Source organism: Scylla paramamosain, chromosome 7, assembly GCF_035594125.1.
Source record: "Scylla paramamosain isolate STU-SP2022 chromosome 7, ASM3559412v1, whole genome shotgun sequence".
Taxonomy (NCBI): domain Eukaryota; kingdom Metazoa; phylum Arthropoda; class Malacostraca; order Decapoda; family Portunidae; genus Scylla; species Scylla paramamosain.
In genome coordinates this window covers 14,980,001-15,005,000 of record NC_087157.1, presented here as the reverse complement: position 1 = coordinate 15,005,000, position 25,000 = coordinate 14,980,001, and positions in this window count along the sequence as shown.

The window sequence follows — 25,000 nt, the reverse complement described above, 5'->3', positions numbered from 1 at the left end:
GGTCAAAGCAGTGGTCAAAAATTGAACAATAAGTGTCTTGAAACCTCTCTCTTGAAGGAATTCAAGTCATAGGAAGGTGGAAATACAGAAGCAGGCAGGGAGTTCCAGAGTTTACCAGAGAAAGGAATGAATGATTGAGAATACTGGTTAACTCTTGCGTTAGAGAGGTGGACAGAATAGGAGTGAGAGAAAGAAGAAAGTCTTGTGGAGCGTGGCCGCGGGAGGAGGGGAGGCATGCAGTTAGCAAGATCAGAAGAGCAGTTAGTATGAAAATAGCGGTAGAAGACAGCTAGAGATGCAACATTGCGGCGGTGAGAGAGAGGCTGAAGACAGTCAGTTAGAGGAGAGGAGTTGATGAGACGAGAAGCTTTTGATTCCACCCTGTCTAGAAGAGCAGTATGAGTGGAACCCCCCCAGGCATGTGAAGCATACTCCATACAGGGACGGATAAGGCCCTTGTACAGAGTTAGCAGCAAGGGGGGTGAGAAAAACTGGAGATCAGATAGAAGGTTGTGAAGTGATAGATGTTTAAGAATCTTCCTGTTGAGGATAGATTCAAAAACTTTAGATAGGCAGGAAATTAAAGCAATAGGACGGTAGTTTGAGGGATTGGAACGGTCTCCCTTTTTAGGGACAGGTTGAATGTAAGCAAACTTCCAACAAGAAGGAAAGGTAGATGTTAACAGACAGAGCTGAAAGAATTTGACTTGGCAAGGTGCAAGCACGGAGGCACAGTTTCGGAAAACAATAGGAGGGACCCCATCAGTTCCATAAGCCTTCCGAGGGTTTAGGCCAGCGAGGGCATGGAAAACATCATTGCGAAGAATTTTAATAGGTGGCATGAAGTAGTCAGAGGGTGGAGGAGAGGGAGGAACAAGCCCCGAATCGTCTAAGGTAGAGTTTTTAGCAAAGGTTTGATCGAAGAGTTCAGCTTTAGAAATAGATGTGATAGCAGTGGTGCCATCTGGTTGAAATAAAGGAGGGAAAGAAGAAGAAGCAAAGTTATTGGAGATATTTTTGGCTAGATGCCAAAAAACACGAGGGGAGTTAGATCTTGAAAGGTTTTGACACTTTCTGTTAATGAAGGAGTTTTTGGCTAGTTGGAGAACAGACTTGACATGGTTCCGGGCAGAAATATAAAGTGCATGAGATTCTGGTGATGGAAGGCTCAAGTACCTTTTGTGTGCCACCTCTCTATCATGTATAGCACGAGAACAAGCTGTGTTAAACCAAGGTTTAGAAGGTTTAGGACGAGAAAAAGAGTGAGGAATGTACGCATCCATGCCAGACACTATCACCTCTGTTATGCGCTCAGCACACAAAGACGGGTCTCTGACTCGGAAGCAGCAGTCATTCCAAGGAAAATCAGCAAAATACCTCCTCAGGTCCCCCAAACTAGCAGAGGCAAAACGCCAGAGGCACCTTCGCTTAGGGGGATCCTGAGGAGGAATTGGAGCGATAGGACAAGATACAGATATGAGATTGTGATCGGAGGAGCCCAACGGAGAAGAAAGTGTGACAGCATAAGCAGAAGGATTAGAGGTCAGGAAAAGGTCAAGAATGTTGGGCGTATCTCCAAGACGGTCAGGAATACCAGTAGGGTGTTGCACCAATTGCTCTAGGTCGTAGAGGATAGCAAAGTTGTAGGCTAGTTCACCAGAATGGTCAGTGAAGGGAGAGGAAAGCCAAAGCTGGTGGTGAACACTGAAGTCTCCAAGAATGGAGATCTCTGCAAAAGGGAAGAGGGTCAGAATGTGCTCCACTTTGGAAGTTAAGTAGTCAAAGAATTTCTTATAGTCAGAGGAGTTAGGTGAGAGGTATACAGCACAGATAAATTTAGTTTGAGAGTGACTCTGTAGTCGTAGCCAGATGGTGGAAAACTCGGAAGATTCAAGAGCGTGGGCACGAGAACATGTTAAGTCATTGCATACATAAACGCAGCATCCACCTTTGGATCGAAAATGAGGATAGAGAAAGTAGGAGGGAACAGAAAAGGGACTACTGTCAGTTGCCTTAGACACTTGAGTTTCAGTGAGGAAAAGAAGATGAAGTTTAGAAGAGGAGAGGTGGTGTTCTACAGACTGAAAATTAGATCTTAGACCACGAATGTTGCAGAAGTTAATGAAGAAAAAGTTGAGGGGGGTGTCAAGACACTTAGGGTCGTCGACAGAAAGGCAGTTCGACCTGGGGACATTTATGGTCCCCTCCCTAGATGGGGACTCCGAGGCTGGTGTAGGAGTCACCATGATGATTTAAAAATTTTTGAGTGAAGGGTGTGTGTGTTATTAGGTGCTTGTAGTTTTGTGTGGAGGAAGAGAGTTGTCTTTAGAGGGCAGGCTGTGACTGCCCCCTTGTGTTGTGAGACACAAAGGGAAACGTTCAGTGAGGTCACAACTGGGTTGAATGATAAGTTCACAGCACTCCCCGAACAGTGCTTTAGACCTCACTGGGAGTAATTATCGTTTCGGCAGGTGTCTACTGCCTCCTTCTGTGTCTGTCTGTCTGTCTGTATGTCTGTTTCTAATCCCGTCGCTGAGCCAAGACACTCTTATGGAGTGTCGTATGGAGCCTCGTAGAAGCAGTGAGGGATCACCCAGCCCTGTGGGATTCCCAGAATGAAAAATATAAACTAAAAGGATTACGTAAAAACGTGTTCACATCAGTGACTGAGACCATAAACTCATTGTATTCCCAATTAGGAACATATACCGCAGGTAAGTTGTATAATATATATATATATATATATATATATATATATATATATATATATATATATATATATATATATATATATATATATATATATATATATTTTATTTAAAACTATGGATATTACTGAAATACACCTAGAGTCTTAACTCAAGCCCCTTAGCTCTGTAAAGTTAGACCCCACATGGTTAGGTTAAGTTAGGTTAATGTGGGAACTGTTTGACACCACAGTTAATTCAAGCCATTCACTTCACTTTACTGACCCTATTTTGTAGTCAAGTAATTTAGCTTATTTCATTAAAGCTCGAGGTTATGATAATCATAGGTTTCTACTGAGTAGGTGTTTAATGGATGACGAAGAAATTATTCTACATCTTAATGGTAGAAGTAGTTATAGATGTTTGGGGAAAGTATTTTCTGCAGGTAAAAGATTAACTGTCTTTTCAGCTACTACTTCACTGTAACATGGTGCATAAATGATTTCCATTTCTTCCCTACAAGCCTCATCCTCAACCTCATATTAATTACTAAGGCGGGAAGGTATGACTAAACTGCATTTTCTTCCTTCTTGAGGCGTAAATTTACTATGCTATTATGAAAGTGTGTTTCATTTAACTGGAAAGTTACATAATATTCCAATTTAAAACTACGAGAAAGAGAAATAATAAAAAAAAAAATTCGAGGCGTTTTATCTCATTATTTGCAGTTTATACTTTAATTTTTTAAGGCATCATTCTCGCCAGTTTTATTTTCATTTTTTTTTTAGACATCATTCTTTTCAATTTTACGTTTTCACTAATTATTTTTGCAGCATAATTTCTTCAAATCCTTTCTTCCTGTATTTACGGAAGTCCATCTCCTTTTATCAGTTTTCATCCTTCATACATAAAAATTCATTATTGTTATTGTTCTTAAAGGACAGTCCCCTCGCCTTCTATTTCACTCCTATACGAGTATTTATACATTCTATATATTCATATAACTATTCTTACAGCACAATATTCTGCACCTCGTTTCCTCGAGCACTTACACAATTGTATCTATTTTAGTAACATTCAAACTCCCATTTTTCTTCTTGTTTCCTCCTATATTCACAAAACAGCTGCTTAATTAAAGTTTACGTAAAGATGGAGTTAAGTCATTATGCATAGCCAGTACAGGTCAGTGGGCGTACATGAAACGTAATACAGATAAAGGGTTATTCTTCCTGCTACATCTAACCTCCAAGCTCCGATTTCAGCCAGTACCGCGGACACATCCTAGCAGACATGTTTGTTTACGTTGATCTCCAGCTCCAGCAACAATGGCCGACGTCTTCAGGACGACGGTCTTCTATTCGAGAAGAATTGTCGCTGCAGCACTGTTATATGTCCACAGTAATGAGCTTAAAGCCAAGAAAAAGAAGCGTGTGTGGAGGCGGCAGTGGTTGGCAAGGAGAGAGCAGTTTGGGGTTGCCAGCAGACTTATGCAAGAGCTTGCTCTAGAGGATAGCGAGGGCTACAGGCAGTGGATGCGGCTGGACAGACGGCAGTTTCAAGAGATTCTGATACTGGTTAAGCCCTCAATCAAGAAGCAGGATACAACTGAGGAAGACTGTCACACTTGAAGAGAGACTGGCAATCACCATGAGGTATCTACCTGCTGGTAAGTATGATTGGGTTGAAATCAGGATTAGCATTAATCACCCCCCTCCCACAAAAAAAGCTAGTATTTTTTGGGGGGATTTTATTAAAAACATTATATATATATATATATATATATATATATATATATATATATATATATATATATATATATATATATATATATATATATATATATCAAAATTGATTTCTATATATTGATAAATAGTGTCTTTATATGTACATATACATGACAAACATAAAAATAGTCAAGCCTGACCCATCAATTTCCAGTACAGTACAAGTTAACACAGGCTTTGTCCAGCCGGACCAACCTGTATCAGCATGACCTAAACAAGTGTCTGTTCCTCATTAATAGAAAGTGGCAAAATTTTTCAAGACCTAACTCCCCTCGTGATCTCTGGTAACTAGCCAAAAACATCTCCAATAACTTTGCTTCTTCATCATTCCCTCCTTTATTTTAACCTGATGCCATCACTACCACCTCATATATTTCTAAAGCTGAAGTCTTCGCTCAAACCTTTGTTAAAAACTCTACCTTGGATGACTCAGGACTTGTTCATCCCTTTCCTCCACCCTCTGACTACTTCATGCTACCTATTAAAATTCTTCGCAATGATGTTTTCCATACCCTCGTTGGCCTTAACCTTCGGAAGGCTTATGGACCTGACGGGGTCCCTCCTATTGCTCTTCGAAACTGCGTCTACATGCTTGCACCTTGCCTAGTCAAACGCTTTCAGTTCTGACTTTTAATATCTTCCTTTCCTTCTTGCTGGAAATTTGCCTACGTTCAGCCTGTTCCTAAAAAGGATGACCGTTCTAGTCCCTCAAACTACCGTCCTATTGCTTTAATTTCCTGCCTATCTAAAGTTTTTGAATCTATCCTCAACAGAAAGTTTCTTAAACATCTATCACTTCACAATCTTCTATCTGATCGCCAGTATGGGTTCCGTCAAGGCCGCTGTACTGGTGATCTTCTGGATTTCCTTATTGAATTTTGGTCATCCTTTTTTAGAGATTTTGGTGAAACTTTTGCTGTTGCCTCTCTTGAAGGAGTTCAACTCATAGGAAGCTGGAAATACAGGAGCAGGCAAGAAGTTCCAGAGTTTACCAGAGAAAGGGATGAATGATTGAGAATACTGGTTAACTCTTGCATTAGAGGAGTGGACAGAAAGTAGTAGCTGAGAGAAAGAATAAAGTCTTGCGCAGCAAGGCCGCGGGAAGAGAGGAGGCATGCAGTTAGCAAGATCAGAAGGGCAGTTAACATGAAAATAGCGGTAGAAGATAGCAAGAGATGCAACGGTGCGGCGATGAGAAAGAGGCTGAAGACAGTCAGTTAGAGGAGCTTATGCAAGAGCAAGCTCTTGCATAAGTCTGCTGGCAACCCCAAACTGCTCTCTCCTTGCCAACCACTGCCGCCTCCACACACGCTTCTTTTTCTTGGCTTTAAGCTCATTACTGTGGACATATAACAGTGCTGCAGCGACAATTCTTCTCGAATAGAAGACCGTCGTCCTGAAGACGTCGGCCATTGTTGCTGGAGCTGGAGATCAACGTAAACAAACATGTCTGCTAGGATGTGTCCGCGGTACTGGCTGAAATCGGAGCTTGGAGGTTAGATGTAGCAGGAAGAATAACCCTTTATCTGTATTACGTTTCATGTACGCCCACTGACCTGTACTGGCTATGCATAATGACTTAACTCCATCTTTACGTAAACTTTAATTAAGCAGCTGTTTTGTGAATATAGGAGGAAACAAGAAGAAAAATGGGAGTTTGAATGTTACTAAAATAGATACAATTGTGTAAGTGCTCGAGGAAACGAGGTGCAGAATATTGTGCTGTAAGAATAGTAATATGAATATATAGAATGTATAAATACTCGTATAGGAGTGAAATAGAAGGCGAGGGGACTGTCCTTTAAGAACAATAACAATAATGAATTTTTATGTATGAAGGATGAAAACTGATAAAAGGAGATGGACTTCCGTAAATACAGGAAGAAAGGATATGAAGAAATTATGCTGCAAAAATAATTAGTGAAAACGTAAAATTGAAAAGAATGATGTCTAAAAAAAAAAAAAAAAATGAAAATAAAACTGGCGAGAATGATGCCTTAAAAAATTAAAGTATAAACTGCAAATAATGAGATAAAACGCCTCGAATTTTTTTTTATTATTTCTCTTTCTCATAGTTTTAAATTGGAATATTATGTAACTTTCCAGTTAAATGAACTACAGTTTCATAATATCATACTAAATTTACGCCACAAGAAGGAAGAAAATGCAGTTTAGTCATAGCTTCCCGCATTAGTAATTAATATGAGGTTGAGGATGAGGCTTGTAGGGAAGTGCAAAAGATGATACAGGAGAGAAGAAATATGAGGACGAGGGGAACACAAGAACAGGAGAGGGTAAAAGAGGTAAGAGCAAAGGAAAGTATGGAAAGAGAAGAAAAGCTGGTCTGGAAAGGAGGGGGATGACGGGCGTATGAGAAGATAAAAAGAGGAAAGAGTAGAAGAAATGGGGAGGAGGGGAGAGGGTGTGAAGGAAGATCATGCCGTAGAGAAAAAAATATATATAATGTAGGTAGGAAGAGAGAGACGAGGGTAGAAAAGAGGAAAACAAGGAAGAGTAGAGGATGTGGGAAGGAGGGAGAAGATGTGGGGAAGAAGAGAGAGGGTATAGACTGTAGAGAAAGGTCAGGGTGTGGATGGGGAGAGGCTAACTTTAGAAGAGAATAAACTGCAGTTAATGGCCAGTTATATAAGCCTGGTGTGTGTGTGTGTGTGTGTGTGTGTGTTTGGTAAGGGCGGCCATGCGTGTAGTGAAATTAAACACACACACACACACACACACACACACACACACACACACGGGCAGGAACAACAAATATGTAACGTATATTTAGATGCAGTTGAGAGAGAGAGAGAGAGAGAGAGAGAGAGAGAGAGAGAGAGAGAGAGAGAGAGAGAGAGAGAGAGAGAGAGAGAGAGAGAGAGAGTCAGTGAGGTAACAAGGAGTCAAGTTGTATTAAGGAACCGGTACACCTTTACGACTAATTTGTGGCGAAGGTGATGATAGGTGTGTGTGTGTGTGTGTGTGTGTGTGTGTGTGTGTGTGTGTGTGTGGTGAGGAGAAAAATTAGTGGAAATTCTGCATTCTTCCATTTTTTTTTCGTGTGTCATTGATGTTCATGGTGGTGGTGATAGTTATGGTGGCAGTGGTGGTGATGGTAGTAGTGGTGATGTTAGTTGGAAGTGTAGCCACCTTTAATTAAGCCTCCTGCCTCCTTTCTCTCTCTTTTGGTGTATACGTAAACTTCTTGCTACTTTCCGACATTTTTTTTGCATTGATAATAATTTCAATCACATTATCATCTACCCTTGCTCTAACATGACTCTCGGAAACACTAATACGAAAACAACGAGAATAATAATAATAATAATAATAATAATAATAATAATAATAATAATAATAATAATAATAATAATAACAACAACAACAATAGGTAATAACAGTAATAACGATTGTATCAAAGAATTAATCCTTCAGAAAAATTGTGCAAACAAAATAACCTGTACATCATTTACATAAGCGCATCCTTATGAATGTTGACACGTGTCACTGATACCTCGCTCGCGTCCACAGTCATAAGGATGCGTTTGTGTAAATAGTGTGCGGTATTTATTTCCACAGTTTTTTCAAAGGGTTAATTCCTTGAAGATTATTGTTTTTGTATTGATATTTCTGAAAATCATCTCAGGGAAAGCACAAGTGATAATGTGATTGGAAATAGTCGTATCTTCAAATTAGAAATAAAAAAATGAAAGGGAAAGTGGCAAAAAATCTATGAATGTACCATCTTTTCTTGTAAACAATACATGTTGTTTATTTTCACGATTTTTCTAGAGTTAATACTTTGATATTATCTATATTTTTGTATTAATGTTTTCGAAAATCATCTTACTGGAGGGATAACTGATTGCGCAACTCGAAATATCTTCTTTAGAGAGAGAGAGAGAGAGAGAGAGAGAGAGAGAGAGAGAGAGAGAGAGAGAGAGAGAGAGAGAGAGAGAGAGAGAGAGAGAGAGAGAAACTGGGAAGAGGCAAGAAATGTATGAATGCGCCATTTTTTTGCAACAAAAATAAAGATATATACATCAGCTGCTTCCCAGAAGGAGGGGGAGGAGGCAGAAACGTGACTTATAGATCATTTAAGCTTTGAACACTGTCATTACCAACATCACCACCATCACCACTACCACCACCACCATCACTGTGACCAACACCACTACCACCACCACTACCAATGCAAACATCACCGGTACGGCACACAAAAAGGGGGAAAATGCTCAATTTCGACTAAATTTTCCCCTTAAGACCTGCAGTGAAAGATGTTAGTGATGTTTTTGTTATAGTTATGGTGATAGCAGTGGTGATGATGAATGCTGTGAATGATGATGGTGATTGGAAGAATAGTATATTATGGTAGTCATATAGAAGTGGCAATAGTGGCATTTATAGTAGAGGTAGTGATAGTGGTAGTAGCAGTGGTGGTGGTGATGACACAGGTGGTGGTGTTATGGCGGTACAGAAAAAACAAACTAAAAAAAAAAACAAGTCATCCACGTGAGGTGTTATACAAGGCAGCAGTGGCAACGGTGGTGGTGGTGGTGGTGGTGGTGGTAGTGGAGGTCGTGTGAAGAGGCTCCTGGGTGGCAGTTTCTCCCCAACTTTCTTCGCTTTCTCTCGCTTCTATTTAGGTCTTTTCTCAGCGCCAGAGTCTTTCCTGAATGTCTTCCTTCGCTAATCCGCCTCCACTAAGATTTTTTTCTTTTCCTCGCAGAAGACGTTTCTTTTTTTTCTTTTTTTTTCTCTCTCTCTCTTTCTCCCAAACGACGGACTCTTTTTTCTTCCTTCCAAACCTTTCCTATTTTTACAGTTTTAACTTAATTTTCATGCAGAAGGAAAAAAAAAAAAGATTAACATATGCATAATCCGACTTTCATTCTATCTTCGTATATGTATATTTTTTTTACATATAGTATAGAAAAAAATGTATTAAAACCTTCAAACACATTGCTGGTTATTTTTGGATCTTACTGTAAAATTAGTATTAAGTTAAGTTTTTTTTATCTTTTAGTTTCACGGTTACGTTCTGAATCGTGTATGTGTGTGTGTGTGTGTGTGTGTGTGTGTGTGTGTGTGTGTGTGTGTGTGTGTGTGTGTGTGTGGGAAGGCCAATGACCCTCTTAGACCGCTCTTAATCTCGTAATATGTGAAATCAAACTCTGCTTGGCTAACTGCGCATATTTCTTTGTCTAAGGAATGAAAGGAGGGGAGGAGGGAAGGAAGTGGGAAGGAGAAGAGGGAAGAGTAATAGTAAGGGGGAAGAGCAAAATAGTAAAGACGATGCAGTGAGAGAAAAATGAAGGAGGAAGACGACTAGGTAAAGGGGAGAGGAAGGAGTGAGGAGGAAGAGGAAGGGAGTTATGGTAGGAAGGTACGGAAGGGACCGGGTGGGGAAGAGAAATATTGGAAGGGGAAAGGGAAGAGGAGAAAGATGTGAAGAGAGCGTTGCTTTACTAGGAAAAAGGGAAGGATGTTGGAATGACGTGCTACTACTACTACTACTACTACTACTACTACTACTGTCTCGGATCCATTTATAATTGCCGCAGAATCTTGATCTACTTTAGCAGGAAACTAATCGTCTCTTTCTCTCTCTCTCTCTCTCTCTCTCTCTCTCTCTCTCTCTCTCTCTCTCTCTCTCTCTCTCTCTCTCTCTTTCTCCGTCTCAGCCCAATAAGTCCTGTTCCACTTTTCCGTCTTTCTCTCTCTTCCTTTCCACGTCCCACTCCACCAAACTGTTCCACTCTCCCTCTTCCCCCACGCAAGGGTCTCTCTCTCTCTCTCTCTCTCTCTCTCTCTCTCTCTCTCTCTCTCTCTCTCTCTCTCTCCCTCTCTCTCTCTCTCAATAAGCCCATATCCCACTTTTCATCTCCTTCTCCTCCTCCTCCTCCTCTTCCTCCTCCTCCTCCTCCTCCTCTTCCCCCTCCTCCTCCTCCTCCTCCTCCTCCTCCTCCTCCTCCTCCTCCTCCTCCTCCCCCTCCTCTTCCTCCTCTCCCTCCTCCTCCTTCAGTAAGTTATACTACATTTTCTCATTCTTCTCTCTTAATAAGTTACCTCTCTTTCTCATCCTCCTCCCTCCTCCTCCTCCTCCTCCTCCTCCCCCAATGTTGTAGCTCCTCTTCTTCCGTTCATTCACCTGTTATGTCTTACCAGATTCCCACGTCCTTCCCCCCTCTCTCTCTCTCTCTCTCTCTCTCTCTCTCTCTCTCTCTCTCTCTCTCTCTCTCTCTCTCTCTCTCCACTCCCAGCCCCTCACTTTCTCCTCCTCGGGTGCCAACGTTACTACACATCCCCGAGTCACTGCTTACTTGCTGCCACTGCTCTCTTCCTACGCTCTCTAGTGACGCATCTGCTGTGGTGGGGTCCTTATGTTTGTTGTTGTTGTTGTTGTTGTTGGAGGTGGTGGTGGTGGTGGTGGTGGTGGTGGTGGTGGTGGTGTTGGTGACGGTGGTGGTGTTTCTTTTCTTTTTTCTTTCTTTTCTTTCTTTTTCTTCTTCCTCCTCCTCCTCCTCCTCTTCCTCCTCCTCCTCCTCCTCCTCCTCCTCTTTCTCCTCCTCCTTCTCCACCTCCTCCTCCTCCTCTTCTTCTTCTTCTTCTTCTTCTTCTTCTTCTTCTTCTTCTTCTTCTTCTTCTTTTTCTTCTTCCTCCTTCTCCTCCTCCTTCTAGGAGACCTACTTGAAGTGTTCAAAATTTTTAAAGGATATAGTAACATTGATGCAAATAAATATTTTACTATTGATCTTTCTAACCTAACAAGAAATAATGATCCAAAATTATACCCAAACGTTTTAAATCCCACGAGGCCAAACATTTTTTTCTTTAATCGTACAGTAAATATGTGGAATAAACTTCCTCCAGAAATCGTAAACAGCAATTCTACTGCATCATTCAAAAATAAAATAGACAAATATTTAAAAACAAATCCCCAACAAGCTCTCTTCTTGTCCGAATAATTATTAAATTCACTAATAAACTCTTATTTTACAGACACCAGTTTTATTATAAATTGCATTAACTTTCAGATAGGCGTATAGAGTTCACCGTAGGGTGAATAGTAGAACTTCCTTTCATCCTTTCCATGTCAGTTTTTCCATACTGCATGGTACTTTTTCCCAACTATTTCCATGCCGGCGCAAGCTGGACTGGAGGGAGTGGTGGGTGGGGAGGAGCCTTCTGCTATCGTGTCCTGTCTCTCTTCCCTGTAGCTAGTTAGAAGTAGTTAACAAACAGCCTTGCAAGGACCAAAAGGTCTGTTGCTGTTTGGCTTTTCTTTGTATTCCTTTGTATTCCTCCTCTTCCTCCTCCTCCTCCTCCTCCTCCTCCTTCTCCTCCTTCTCCTCCTCCTCCTTCTCTTCCTCAAAAACTTATTCCATACTCTTGTCTTAATTGATAAATAGTTTATATATATATATATATATATATATATATATATATATATATATATATATATATATATATATATATATATATATATATATATATATATATATATGCATACATAGATAACTATCTAGATAGAGGTGTATTTTACTTATCATAACAACACATGTATTAATTTGATTGGACAGTGCATGTATTATACCCAGCCTCGGTAATCGTTAAGGTTAAAAAATACATAAAAAGAACATTTCCGTGTTATATCTGCTTACCACCTTACAATGGTGAGCCTATGTGTCATTCATTCACTCATTCATTCATTTAGTATTCATTCACTCACTCACTTATCTGGTCTCATTTAATTTAAGCTCTCCAGTTCCTCTCCTCCTCCTTCTTCCTCCTCCTCTTCCTTCTCCTCCTCTCCCTCCTCCTCCTCCTCCTCCTCCTTCTCCTCCTCCTCCTTCTCCTTCTCCTTCTCCTCTTCCTCCTTTTCCTCCTCCTCCTCTTCCTCCTCCTCCTCCTCCTCCTCCTCCTCCTCCTCCTCCTCCTCCTCCTCCTCCTCCTCCTCCTCCTACTCCCCCTTCTCCTCTTAGACGCTCTTAATGATACTCTAAACTTGACAATTACAGGAGAAATGGACGGGACAGAGGCGTTCACACCCAACTTGACAGGCATAGAGAAGGAAGACAAAGATATAAACAGGATTAAATAGACAGGAAGGTTGAGACGTTTACATACTACGTGACAAGTAGGGAAGGAGGACAGACATACAGACAGGAGGATAAATTGACAGAAAGGTTGTGGCTTTTATAGTCTTGCAGACAGAGACTCAGGGGAATAGACAGATAGATAGAACAGAAAGAGGGACAGTGCATTCACCCTTGACTTTCGCTAACAAACAGACAGAAGCTCAGATGGACAAATAAACAGGCGGGAGGACAAACAGACCGAAGAACTGAGGCGATGACATTCAACTCTGCGGGGAGACAGGAGTCTACTGTGCTGGATCAGATAGACAGAGGATTACAATATCGAGAGGACAAAAGTATTCAGATTCGATTAGACAGGCAGACAGGGAGGGGCTGAGAGAGTTGAGGCGTGGCGTTAATCTTAGCTAACTGTTTCATCATAAAGTTACTAAACAGGGAGCAGCAATTGATCGGGCGATAGAATAAAAAACTAAACGCCATATGACCCAATTATTGCGGTCTCACTAAATCAAGTTGCTAATAAAACAACGAAGCCCTTGACTGGTCTCATTAGCGTGCGAGAAGAAGCAGCAAAAGAAAAAAATAAGATAAGCTAGCTGGAAGGAAGAAGACTTGCAGGCAGACTTCAAGTGAGAGAGAAGAACCTGCAGTAGGTCATTGGCCGCACGTGTTGCTGAGTAGGCGGGGAGCTGAACCCGCTGAGGCGTAAATAGAAACTCGGGAGTAGGCACGGCAGGTAGGCAGGCAGGTAGGCAGACAGGCAAGCAAGCAGAGGAATAGGAAAGCAGGCAGAAGAGCTGATAGATAGACAGGTGAAAAATTAGGTGCTCAAGCAGACAGAGAAGTTGATAATGAGATCATTAGAGAGCAGAGAAAGATAGAAAAAAACAGAGAACTAAAGACAAATAGACAGACTCCAATTGTTTATTTTGAGATGGACAATTTTGCCAAGATGGCTGACGCAAGAGAGAGAGAGAGAGAGAGAGAGAGAGAGAGAGAGAGAGAGAGAGAGAGAGAGAGATATGAAGGCAGATAGTCAAGCAGTCAGCAAGCAAACAGGTAGGCAGGTGTTGGTGTCAGAGTCCCCGGCAAGGCAGTAACAGAGAGTTTACTGAACCCACCACACCCCAACCCACCACACCCCACCACGGAGGCTTGGCTGAGAGAGTAGAGAGTTGCACACCATCCCCGCTCACGCCCACGCAGAGGAATGGATAAGCGCCCACATCCACGCACAAACACCCACATAAGCTCAAGAGAACGCCATCCTCTCAAATATTGCTTCAGTGGGCAGGAGTTCAGTTTGTCAAGGACGTGAATTGTATAAAAGATCTCTTCTTCTCATTCCTCCTCATCTCATTCCTCCTCTTCTTCTCATTCCTTCTCATCTTCTCATTCCTCCTCTTCTTCCTCCTCCTCCCCTTCTCACTCCTCCTCCTCCCACATGCTCTATATTTCTTTTATATATATTTTCCCCCCTCTTCACACACACACACACACACACACATTCATGGCCGGAGCATTGACCTACATCATGTGTGTGTGTGTGTGTGTGTGTAGATCGTATTCAAAGTTTCATTCGTTGCGTCGGTGTCTCGTTACGTGTTTCGTTAACCCAATTGATAATTCGTCGTTTTATTATTGCAGTTGTGTCTTTTGTGCGTTCATTGATGTATGCACAAACACACATATGCTCTCTCTCTCTCTCTCACACACACACACACACACACACACACACACACACTTATTTTTGTTTGAGGAAGTGTGTGTGTGTGTGTGTGTGTGTGTGTTTGGATGAGGATAATCTTATGGTGAAGTCAAGCAACCACAGAAATGCAAACGTGACCTGCCTTTGTGTGTGTGTGTGTGTCTACCAACCAACCAGTATTTTCCTTACATAATATGCGGAAGCCAGTTAATAGCGCCTTGAGTCGGGAGCTGAGTGTCGGTCGGCCGGCTGGGAGAGAGAGAGAGAGAGAGAGAGGAGAGAGAGAGAAGGTAGTGACAAGGTCTGGGTCGTCAGCCACGTCACGACTACCTCTACTTTCACGACCTCCACCACTTACCCACCCACCCCCAATCTCTCAGTCTCTCTCTCAGTCTCGTCTCTTTCTCTCAACAACCACGTGAAAGCGAGCTATTATAAAAGGCTGAAGTTTCAACGCATAACCTCCTTTCGTAAACAATAACATAATGGAACCAGCCCCTCGCGGAACACTCACGGAAGGTACAAGTGCGTGACGCGGGAAAGCTGCATGGCGGCGGCGGCTGCTCCCATTGGCCAGTCGAGCGAGGCGTTTGCACCAATGAGGGCACGGTTATTCAGGCCAGCTGAAGAGGTGTGAGTGATGAAAGGCTGGGTGGTGACAAGGAAAAGGAGGAGAAGGAGACGAGGAGGATGAATAACACGATGAATGAAATGAAATGTTTTGATAGATAGTGATCTGTGAGGAAGAGGAGGTAGGAATGGATGAGAGAGAGAGAGAGAGAGAGAGAGAGAGAGAGAGAGAGAGAGAGAGAGAGAGAGAGAGAGAGAGAGAGAGGTGGGGTGGTTAAAAATGAATTACGTGACCAAACTTTCTCTCTCTCTCTCTCTCTCTCTCTCTCTCTCTCTCTCTCTCTCTCTCTCTCTCTCTCTCTCTCTCTCTCTCTCTCATCCATCCCTACCTCTTTCTCTCAACATTAGTTCATTTTTTTTTTCACGATTGATTTATTGATTTTAATCGTCTCTGTTTTTATCTTTGTGTTTTATTTCCTTAGATAAGCATATGCAAATTCTTTAAACTGTGTGTATGTGTGTGTGTGTGTGTGTGTGTGTGTGTGTGTGTGTGTGTGTGGTGTGTGTGTACTCGCGCGTGGCTCTCCCCCTGACGGACAGCTGTCAGACACACCCCATACTAGTCTTTAGAGTCTAGTGTAATTTTTGTTTGTCTTCATGTTTCATAACAGGGAATATTACCTGACGAGATTATGTTGATTATTATTCTTTGCTTATTTTGCGTGTGTACATAAATGGTTTTATGCTCGCCTTCACCTTTCATCACAGTAACAATGCCGTCACGATTACTTTGCCTTCGTCGTGAGGGATTTTCCGTGTTAATGCGATTACTGATACAAATAATGGTAACCTAATCTTATGTGACCTAATGATGGTTTTTTCCTTTAGGGATTAGGACACCAGTAGGCCTTTTCTTCCAGGCTTTCGTAGTCCTAGGCCACTGCCCCTCTTATGTAAAAGGAAATTCAACTGACTTAATTAACCTGACTTTACATAATTCAGATTTATCAGGGATAACTGATCTATGTTTGATTTTTAATGCTAATAATTCATGTAATTTAATGTGATGTATACGAAAGTAACATAACCTAATTTAACTTAACCTTACCCATCTCAAAATTAGGTAAGATAGCTATCTATACTTGTTTCCTAATGCCAATACTAACACTAGTACTTAATCTAAGTTATACCCTAAACTAAGCTCCCTTAACCTAACTATGCCCAACTTTAAAGTAACTGACAAGGCTAATCCAGTGTTGATCTAATACTAATCCTCAACATAAACCAATCAAACACACTATAAACTAATCTAATCCAACGCTGATGTTAGTACCAATAGCAATGAGAACCACTGAACACACAAGGCTTCTATGTAATTCAATCAAATCCCAAGCAAAAAGCAGGTTTCCGCCGGCTTTCGTTAGTGCCTCTCTCCACACACCGTCACTGCCTCGCCGCAAACACACTGAGACAGGAACACTGAAGAAATGACCCACCCTACGCCCAGTAATTCCTCGTGCCATTGTGATAGACATGAAAATAGTATAGTTTGCGGTGTTATTATAATTATTAAGGTACATCATTATCTCATCTTTCGTTACGCATATAGATAATTTGTGTGTGTGTGTGTGTGTGTGTGTGTGTGTGTGTGTGTGTGTGTGTGTGTGTGTGTGTGTGTGTGTGTGTAAGGAAGAGATAGATAGATAGATAGATAAATCGATAGATAACTATTTAGACAGATGAAAAGATAGATAGATGAATAGATAAACAGAATGAATGAATGAGAGAGAGAGAGAGAGAGAGAGAGAGAGAGAGAGAGAGAGAGAGAGAGAGAGAGAGAGAGCGCTCGTCACCGCACGATTAAGTTTCCTCCACGCGGCCATCAACAACAGATGAAATTCCGGAGAGAAAACTTGTGCTCGTGTAGTACTAGGCCACTGTCATGGCCACCAAGTGTGGGGTAACAGATGTGGCATGAGTGCACGTGTGAGCAGGTGTGAGGGTTGATGGAGGAACAACACGTGATGTTCAAAATGAGTACTGTAAATATAGAGTACTTGTAAATGTGGAAGTAGACTACAGGTGTAGTTTGACAAGTGTGTTGGGTGAGAGGCTGTACATTATGTGTGAAGGAGAGAGGGGCTAGTGGAGATGTGTGTTGGGAAGGATACATTAGGGTGTCTGTGGAAGGAAGAGAAGCTGTGTTGGGGTTAAGGACCTGCACTTGTGGATTTCATATATGTGGCTTTCATATATGTGATGATAGTGTAAATTTAAGATAATAAGTATACCTGAAGAGCTTCCTATATGTACGTGTGTGTGTGTGTGTGTGTGTGTGTGTGTGTGTGTGTGTGTGTGTGTGTGTGTGTGCGAGTTTTATGGTAAGATAAAGCTAATAATCTATCTATCTATCTATCTATCTATCTATCTATGTTTTATTGATTTGGACAAGTGAGTGGAGTTGTGGTAGTGATATATATATATATATATATATATATATATATATATATATATATATATATATATATATATATATATATATATATATATATATATATATATATATATATATATATATATATATATATATATATATATATATATATATATATATATATATATATATATATATATATATATATATACCCATTATTTTCTGATTGTTTGCGGATGTTTGCAGTGGTGGTGGTGGTGGTAGTGGTGGTAGTGGCGGCAAGACCTGCAGGTGTCAGGGTCGCCTCATACATGTCGATCCTGCTGGTCATCTTGGCATACTTGTGGTCAACCCGGGAGAACAAGACTGGTTCCTGCCGCCTCAGATCACTTCTTCCGCTCGCTAAGTTTTTTTTTTTTTCTGTAAATGACACTAAGAGGACTATGTTTCTCTTTCTCCCCCCAACCCCCCCATCTGTGTGTGTGTGTGTGTGTGTGTGTGTGTGTGTGTGTGTGTGTGTGTGTGTGTGTGTGTGTGTGTTACGCGCATAGAGAGGCTCGTCGGGGGTCAGCAACCTCTTCGTCACGTAATGCCTGTGACGCCTTTCTCTTCCTCCGCCTTTTGAGTCTCACACGCCGGCGATTCACTCCAACTGTTTAGGAAGGACGTGAGGTGAGGGCCGGCGGGGCGAGGGAGGGCGAGGCGAGCTGTTTACACAACACAAGGGCGACTTTGTATTATTGGCTGGAGAGAAATAAGGGGAGAAATAGTGACAACGCACCTTTGATTTGCTATATTTTCTATTCTTAGTCCCCCCGTGGCGGCCTCAGTAGTGTGGTCATAGGGAACGCACAGACATAAGACTGCCTTTGATCCGTGCTATTGGGGTTCTTATGCAGAGTGAGGTGAGGAAAGTGCACGGCGGCGGTGGTGGTGGTGATGGTCTGATTATGCTCGCTCCACATCCTGCGTGGTGTGTGTGTGTGTGTGTGTGTGTGTGTTGGAATGTGAAGTGTCTGACTTTTCTTGTGCATGACTACTACTACTATTGCTGCTACTATTACTACAATTAGTATTTCCTATTTGTGTATGCATGATGGAATGAGAAGTGTCTAACTTTTCTTCTGAACGATAGTACTACTACTACTACTACTACTACTACTACTACTACTACTACTACTACTACCTCCACCCCATGTTTATTGATGTGTCAATTAGGGGCTCCATTACTTGGAGGTCATTAGCCCCAGCTCACGCTAATGACTGTGGCATCCAACCATATCTAATACTCTATAATATAAACATTAGTTGTTAACTATAAATTCACTCTACCTCTACTCTACCTACTCTTATGCCACTCTCCACTACTACTACTACTACTGCTACTACCATTACTACTACTACTGCCACTACTACTACTACTACTACTACTACTACTACTACTACTATTACTGCTACTACTACTACTACTACTACTACTACTACTACTACTACTACTACTACTACTACTACTACTACTACTACTACTACTACTACTACTACTACTACCACCACCACTACTACTACTGCTGCTGCTGCTACTACTATTACTACTACTAGTACTACTCTCTACTACTACTACTACTACTACTACTACTACTACTACTACTACTACTACTACTACTACTACTATTACTAATACTACTGTTTTCTTCGCATGTTATTCTGATTTTTTTTTCGTAATTCTGTGTTGTGTTGGAATATTTGGATTTACTGGAAGATCTTTCAATATATACATTTTTTCTTTCGTGGTGTTCCTGGAATTAAGTTTCTCTCTCTCTCTCTCTCTCTCTCTCTCTCTCTCTCTCTCTCTCTCTCTCTCTCTCTCTCTCTCTCTCTCTCTCTCTCTCTCTCTCTCTCTCTGACCGTGACCTCTTGCTTGCCGTCCCCGCAGAGGTCACCGGGCGTCCTCCACACACACACACACACACACACACACACACACACACACACACACACACACACACACACACACACACACACACACACACACAGACACACACAAACAGACACAGACACATACCTGTCCTCATTTACCTTCCTGTCTCTCCAATGTGAAGCATAAGACATTTATTTTTTTGCCCTGTGATTCTCTCTCTCTCTCTCTCTCTCTCTCTCTCTCTCTCTCTCTCTCTCTCTCTCTCTCTCTCTCTCTCTCTCTCTCTCTCTCTCTCTCTCTCTCTCTCTCTCTCTCTCTCTCTCTCTCTCTCTCTCTCTCTCTCTCTCTCTCTCTCTCTCTCTCTCTCTCTCTCTCTCTCTCGTTTTTTTCCTTTTTCTCTTATTTATTTTTTGCTTCTCCTCCTTTTCATCATACTCCACCATTTCCTCCTCCTCCGGCCGGTCGCGTGGCACAATTGGGTCACAAAAGGTCAGGTCACTTCTCGTTATAATTATACTTTTTTAGGAGCTAAAAAAAAAAAATGGTTTGCGTGAGTGTGTCCAAACCTGACCTTTCTTCTTGACCTTGGGTGAGTGGGAGGCACCTCTGAGTGTGACCTTGAAGTGTGTGACTGATTTGTTTATTAGTGTATTTATATTGGAAGTAATGTTGATTTTATTTTATTTATTCGTCTATTTAGTTTCCATTAATTAATTTGTTCATTCAATTATTTTTGTGCTATCTTTTTTCTTTACTATTCCTGTTTTGTTTTTTGTCTTTTTCCTTATTTTCTTTATTCGTTTCGTTTCCTGTTTTCTCTTTCTGCTCAATGTGTAAGGAAATAAATGTGTTAATCATGAATATTGCAAGATTTATAATAATAATTCCACGAAAAAGAATTTGTGTCATTATTTGATTAATACTTTAATGACTCAATGATTTCACTTGACAAATCAACATGTACTTAACATTTCACGTGCAAAGTGTTTTTAGCGCGTCTTGATGTGGATTGCCTTACTACTTGGATCGATGTGTGTGTGTGTGTGTGTGTGTGTGTGTGTGTTTGTCCGAGTGAGTATATGTCTGCGTGCATGCGTGCGCGCTTATCCGAGAGTGATTAGTGTTTCATTAACTTACTTTACCGCTATTTATATTAATGTATCCATATGTTGGGGATGTGAAATCACACACACACACACACACACACACACACACACACACACACACACACACTTCCTCTTGGCTCAGTAGTAAAGGGGTTGAGTCTGTGTTGGTCGCATGGCTGACGTAGATTCGAACTCCACTAGGGCCTGGTCACCTCTGGGATTTTTCCGCAAACAAGTGGGGCAAATACTGACTTCCCTGACCAGTACCACGGAGATGGGGTGTGTGGTGTGAGGTCACAGTCTTACCCAATGATCGGTAGTAATGAGCTCTGATGTCGGACTGAAAGGGTAACGGCTGTTGGTTGTGGTTCTGCTCGTGATCAGGCTTTGGTGAATTACACACACACAGAAGAACATAAAGAAGGGAGGGAATTCAAAACTTTAGTATTTTGATTTTAGGTTTCAGTTAACTCCATCTGACTTATGTATGTGTGTGCATGTGTGTGTATGTGTGTCTACGTGTGTGTGTGTGTGTGTGTGTGTGTGTGTGTGTGTGTGTGTGTGTGTGTGGATCTGCATGTCTCTCTCTCTCTCTCTCTCTCTCTCTCTCTCTCTCTCTCTCTCTCTCTCTCTCTCTCTCTCTCTCTCTCTCTCTCTCTCTCTCTCTCTCTCTCTCTCTCTCTCTCTCTCTCTCTCTCTCTCTCTCTCTCTCTCTCTCTCTCTCTCTCTCTCTCTCTCTCTCTCTCTTTCGGGTCATTGCTCGGTGGAGGTCGAAGAGGTTAGGCTGGAGGTCGAGGTTCTTAAGTGATGGGGGGAGGGGGATAGAGGAAGGGAAATAGAGAAGGAGGGAGGGAAGGAGGGAAGGAAAGCTGATGGGAGAATAGGAGGAAGGAGGAAGAAAAGATAGGGGAGAAATATGGAAGGGTTAAGGGAAAGGAGGGAGAAAAGAGGAGAAAAGGGAGGGAAGGAGGGAAGAACAGAACAGCAATGAATGGGAGAGTAGAAGGAAAGATGGAGAGATGGGAAAGACAAAAGAGGGGACGGGTAGAAAGAGGGAAAAGAGGAAGAAAGAAGGGGGAGAAAGCAGGGAAGGAAAAGAGGGAGGAACTGAAAGAAAGGGAATGAGGGGATTTGGAATGTGTGAAGGGGAATGGAGAAGATAGAAAGAGAGAGAAGGAAGATGAGAGGAAAAAGAAAGAATGATAAAGAGAGGGAGGGATGAAATGAAGAGAGGGAAGAAGAGAATATGAAAGAAGAGGGAGAAGAGAGAAGAAAGAAGAGAGGTTAAGCATGACTCTCTCTCTCTCTCTCTCTCTCTCTCTCTCTCTCTCTCTCTCTCTCTCTCTCTCTCTCTCTCTATCTATCTATCTATCTATCTACCTATCTATCTATCTATTATCATTTTATCAATTCTAACTTTATTTTTTTCATCTATTAATGCTTAAGGATGCCAGTCTCTCTCTCTCTGTGTGTGTGTGTGTGTGTGTGTGTGTGTGTGTGTGTGTGTGTGTGTGTGTGTTTCTGCCAACTTCCTGTCTATGTTTTAACCTCAGGGCATCATCATCTTTATGCCCCCAGCCACCCACCTACACACACACACACACACACACACACACACACACACACACACACACACACACACACACACACACACACACACACACACACATACACACACACACACCATACACACACACACACACACACACACACACACACACACACAAACTCGCGGACCACATGTGTAGGTGTTACGTCCTCTCTGTGCACACTTTCGTACCTTGATTGCTATAAACATCTGTTGTACCCAAGTGAACAGTGTGTGTGTGTGTGTGTGTGTGTGTGTGTGTGTGTGTGTGTGTGTGTGTGTGTGTGTGTGTCTGCCCACGTTGCTAGGTCACTTGTGTACCATGATCAGTGCTTATAATAAATAAGAGATCCGACCCACCCGCTCACCCAACACACACACACACACACACACACACACACACACACACACACACACACACACACACACACACACACAAGGTCATGCATATGTTATTTTACACTAATCATAATGGAAAGTAAAGTAATAATAATAATAATAATAATAATAATAATAATAATAATAATAAAAATAATAATAATAATAATAATAATAATAATAATAATAATAATAATAATAATAATAATAATAATAATAATAATAATAAAAATAATAATAATAATAATGATAACAATAATAATAATAATAATAATAATAATAATAATAATAATAATAATAATAATAATAATAATAATAATAATAATAATAATAATAATAATAATAATAAACAGTGGTTGCAAATTGGGGACATCAAGGTCCTTTGAGTGTGTGTGTGTGTGTGTGTGTGTGTGTGTGTGTGTGTGTGTGTGTGTGTGTGTGTACGAGGGAGTCATCAGCATAACATTGAGCAAAACAAGTGCTGAAATCAAATTTTACGAAGGTTAGAAAAGCAATAAAAAAAAATGAAAGAGGTAAGTTGGTGCTATTACATTTTTACTGTCCTGAACGCGAGGCTGACGGAGGCCCTGGGTTCCTTCCTTCTCCCGCGGCGACGTAGAAGAAAGAGGAGGAAAGGTGTTGGAGATAATGGAGGGAAACACAGGAATATGAAATGAATACGAGGAAAATATGGGGGAAAGTAATGGAGAGAGAGAGAGAGAGAGAGAGAGAGAGAGAGAGAGAGAGAGAGAGAGAGAGAGAGAGAGAGAGAGAGAGAGAGAGAGAGAGATTTTTCTCTATTATTTGCAAACATATACCTCTTACCTCTTCTCTCTCTCTCTCCCTCTCTGCTTCCAGTTATCTGGATTAAATGGAAGAAATAGAAGGAACAGTCTCTCTCTCTCTCTCTCTCTCTCTCTCTCTCTCTCTCTCTCTCTCTCTCTCTCTCTCTCTCTCTCTCTCTCTCTCTCTCTCTCTCTCTGAACATGTGTGTGTGTGTGTGTGTGTGTGTGTGTGTGTGTGTTTCTAATCTCCCTAGCTTACGTAGAATCAAAGAAGCAAAGAGACGTAAGTGGTTTATCTCTGTCCTGTCCTCGTGTCCTCGTGTCCTCGCCCTGTCTTTGTCCTGTCCTCGTCACTATATTATTAAAGCACCACCACGTGTGCTTAATGGAGAGGACGAAATTCTGGTTCATAAGCCTTCATGTATATCAAACAAGTTAAATGGATCATGTGTAAAGTCTTTTTTTTCTCTCTCTCTCTCTCTCTCTCTCTCTCTCTCTCTCTCTCTCTCTCTCTCTCTCTCTCTCTCTCTCTCTCTCTCTCTCTCTTCAGCAAGTAAAATATTGGTTGTCAGTTGTTTAGTGGATATCATCCTAAGGTTTTTACAGTATAACAATAAGTATTTTATATATATATATATATATATATATATATATATATATATATATATATATATATATATATATATATATATATATATATATATATATATATATATTTTTTTTTTTTTTTTTTTTTTTTTCATTCAAGAGCAGTAATGGCCAAGGGCAACAGAATTTATAAAAATGTCCACATAATAGCAGTGTGTGTGTGTAACTGCAATAGATTTCCCCCAACAACAACACATATAGTAGTAGAAGTTGTCAAGTCGATGTGTCTCAGATGGAGTGGTAGATGACTGAAAAAATACAATGGATGCGAAATATTCTTTACGAGAAGATATTAAAGCGGGTAGATTTACATTCGCTAGACGGACGTAGAGTGAGAGAGGACCTGATAGAGGTGTTTGAATGGCATAAGGGATGTAACATGGGTGATATAAATAAAATCCTTCTAGTTAGTAATTAGGATAGGACAAGAAGTAACGGGTTTAAGCTCGATGAAATTACATTTAAAAAAGAGATAAGAAGAAACTGGTGTTCATATGGAATGTTATAGGAATAGAATAGACACAGTAATCAAGTTATTAGTGACGACTTAGACAAATATGTAGATTAGGACGATTGGTGAAAATAGGTGGATATGTTTCATACAGGGCCTGCCATGTGTAGGTTTACTAACTTCTTGCAGCTTTTCTTATGCTCTTGGGTTCTCCAGTCACTGCAACCTTTGCACACTGCTGCCTGCCAACATACGAGTAGAATTTGTTGTTTACTAAGTACAAGGTAAAAATACTTGATAAAATGAAATAAGGGTAGACATGATATTTTGTTACCTTGGATATGGGATTAGACTCTTTTTGCAGTTTTTGTTTGACAGACCTTGGACAGACTCGTCAAGATATGAAACACGACGGAGCGCAAAACAGTCGTACAAGGCTGATTGTGATATACGTGGAGGGAAAAAAAAAAAAGTTACTGCGCCGCGGAGAGTTTTATAAATCATTTCGTAAGTTTTAGTTCAGTACAGCGGAAACTATCAATGGCAAACTATAAATAAATCAATAAAAAAGGATTATAGTTCTCATTAAAATACCAGGACAGGAATAAATTGCAAAAGGACAGTTTCATGTATGATTCATGAGTTTTGGTTCGGTACGGCTTAACGGCAAATATCAATGGTGAAACTGCAAATTAAAAGTCAATAAAAACATAATCACTCTTGCTAAAATATCCATACAGAAATAGATAGTTAAAGAAAACAGTTTTATATAGAATTTCCTAAGTTTTGTTTTAGTACAGCTTAGCTAAAAATACTGCTAATGGCGAAACTATAAAAAAAA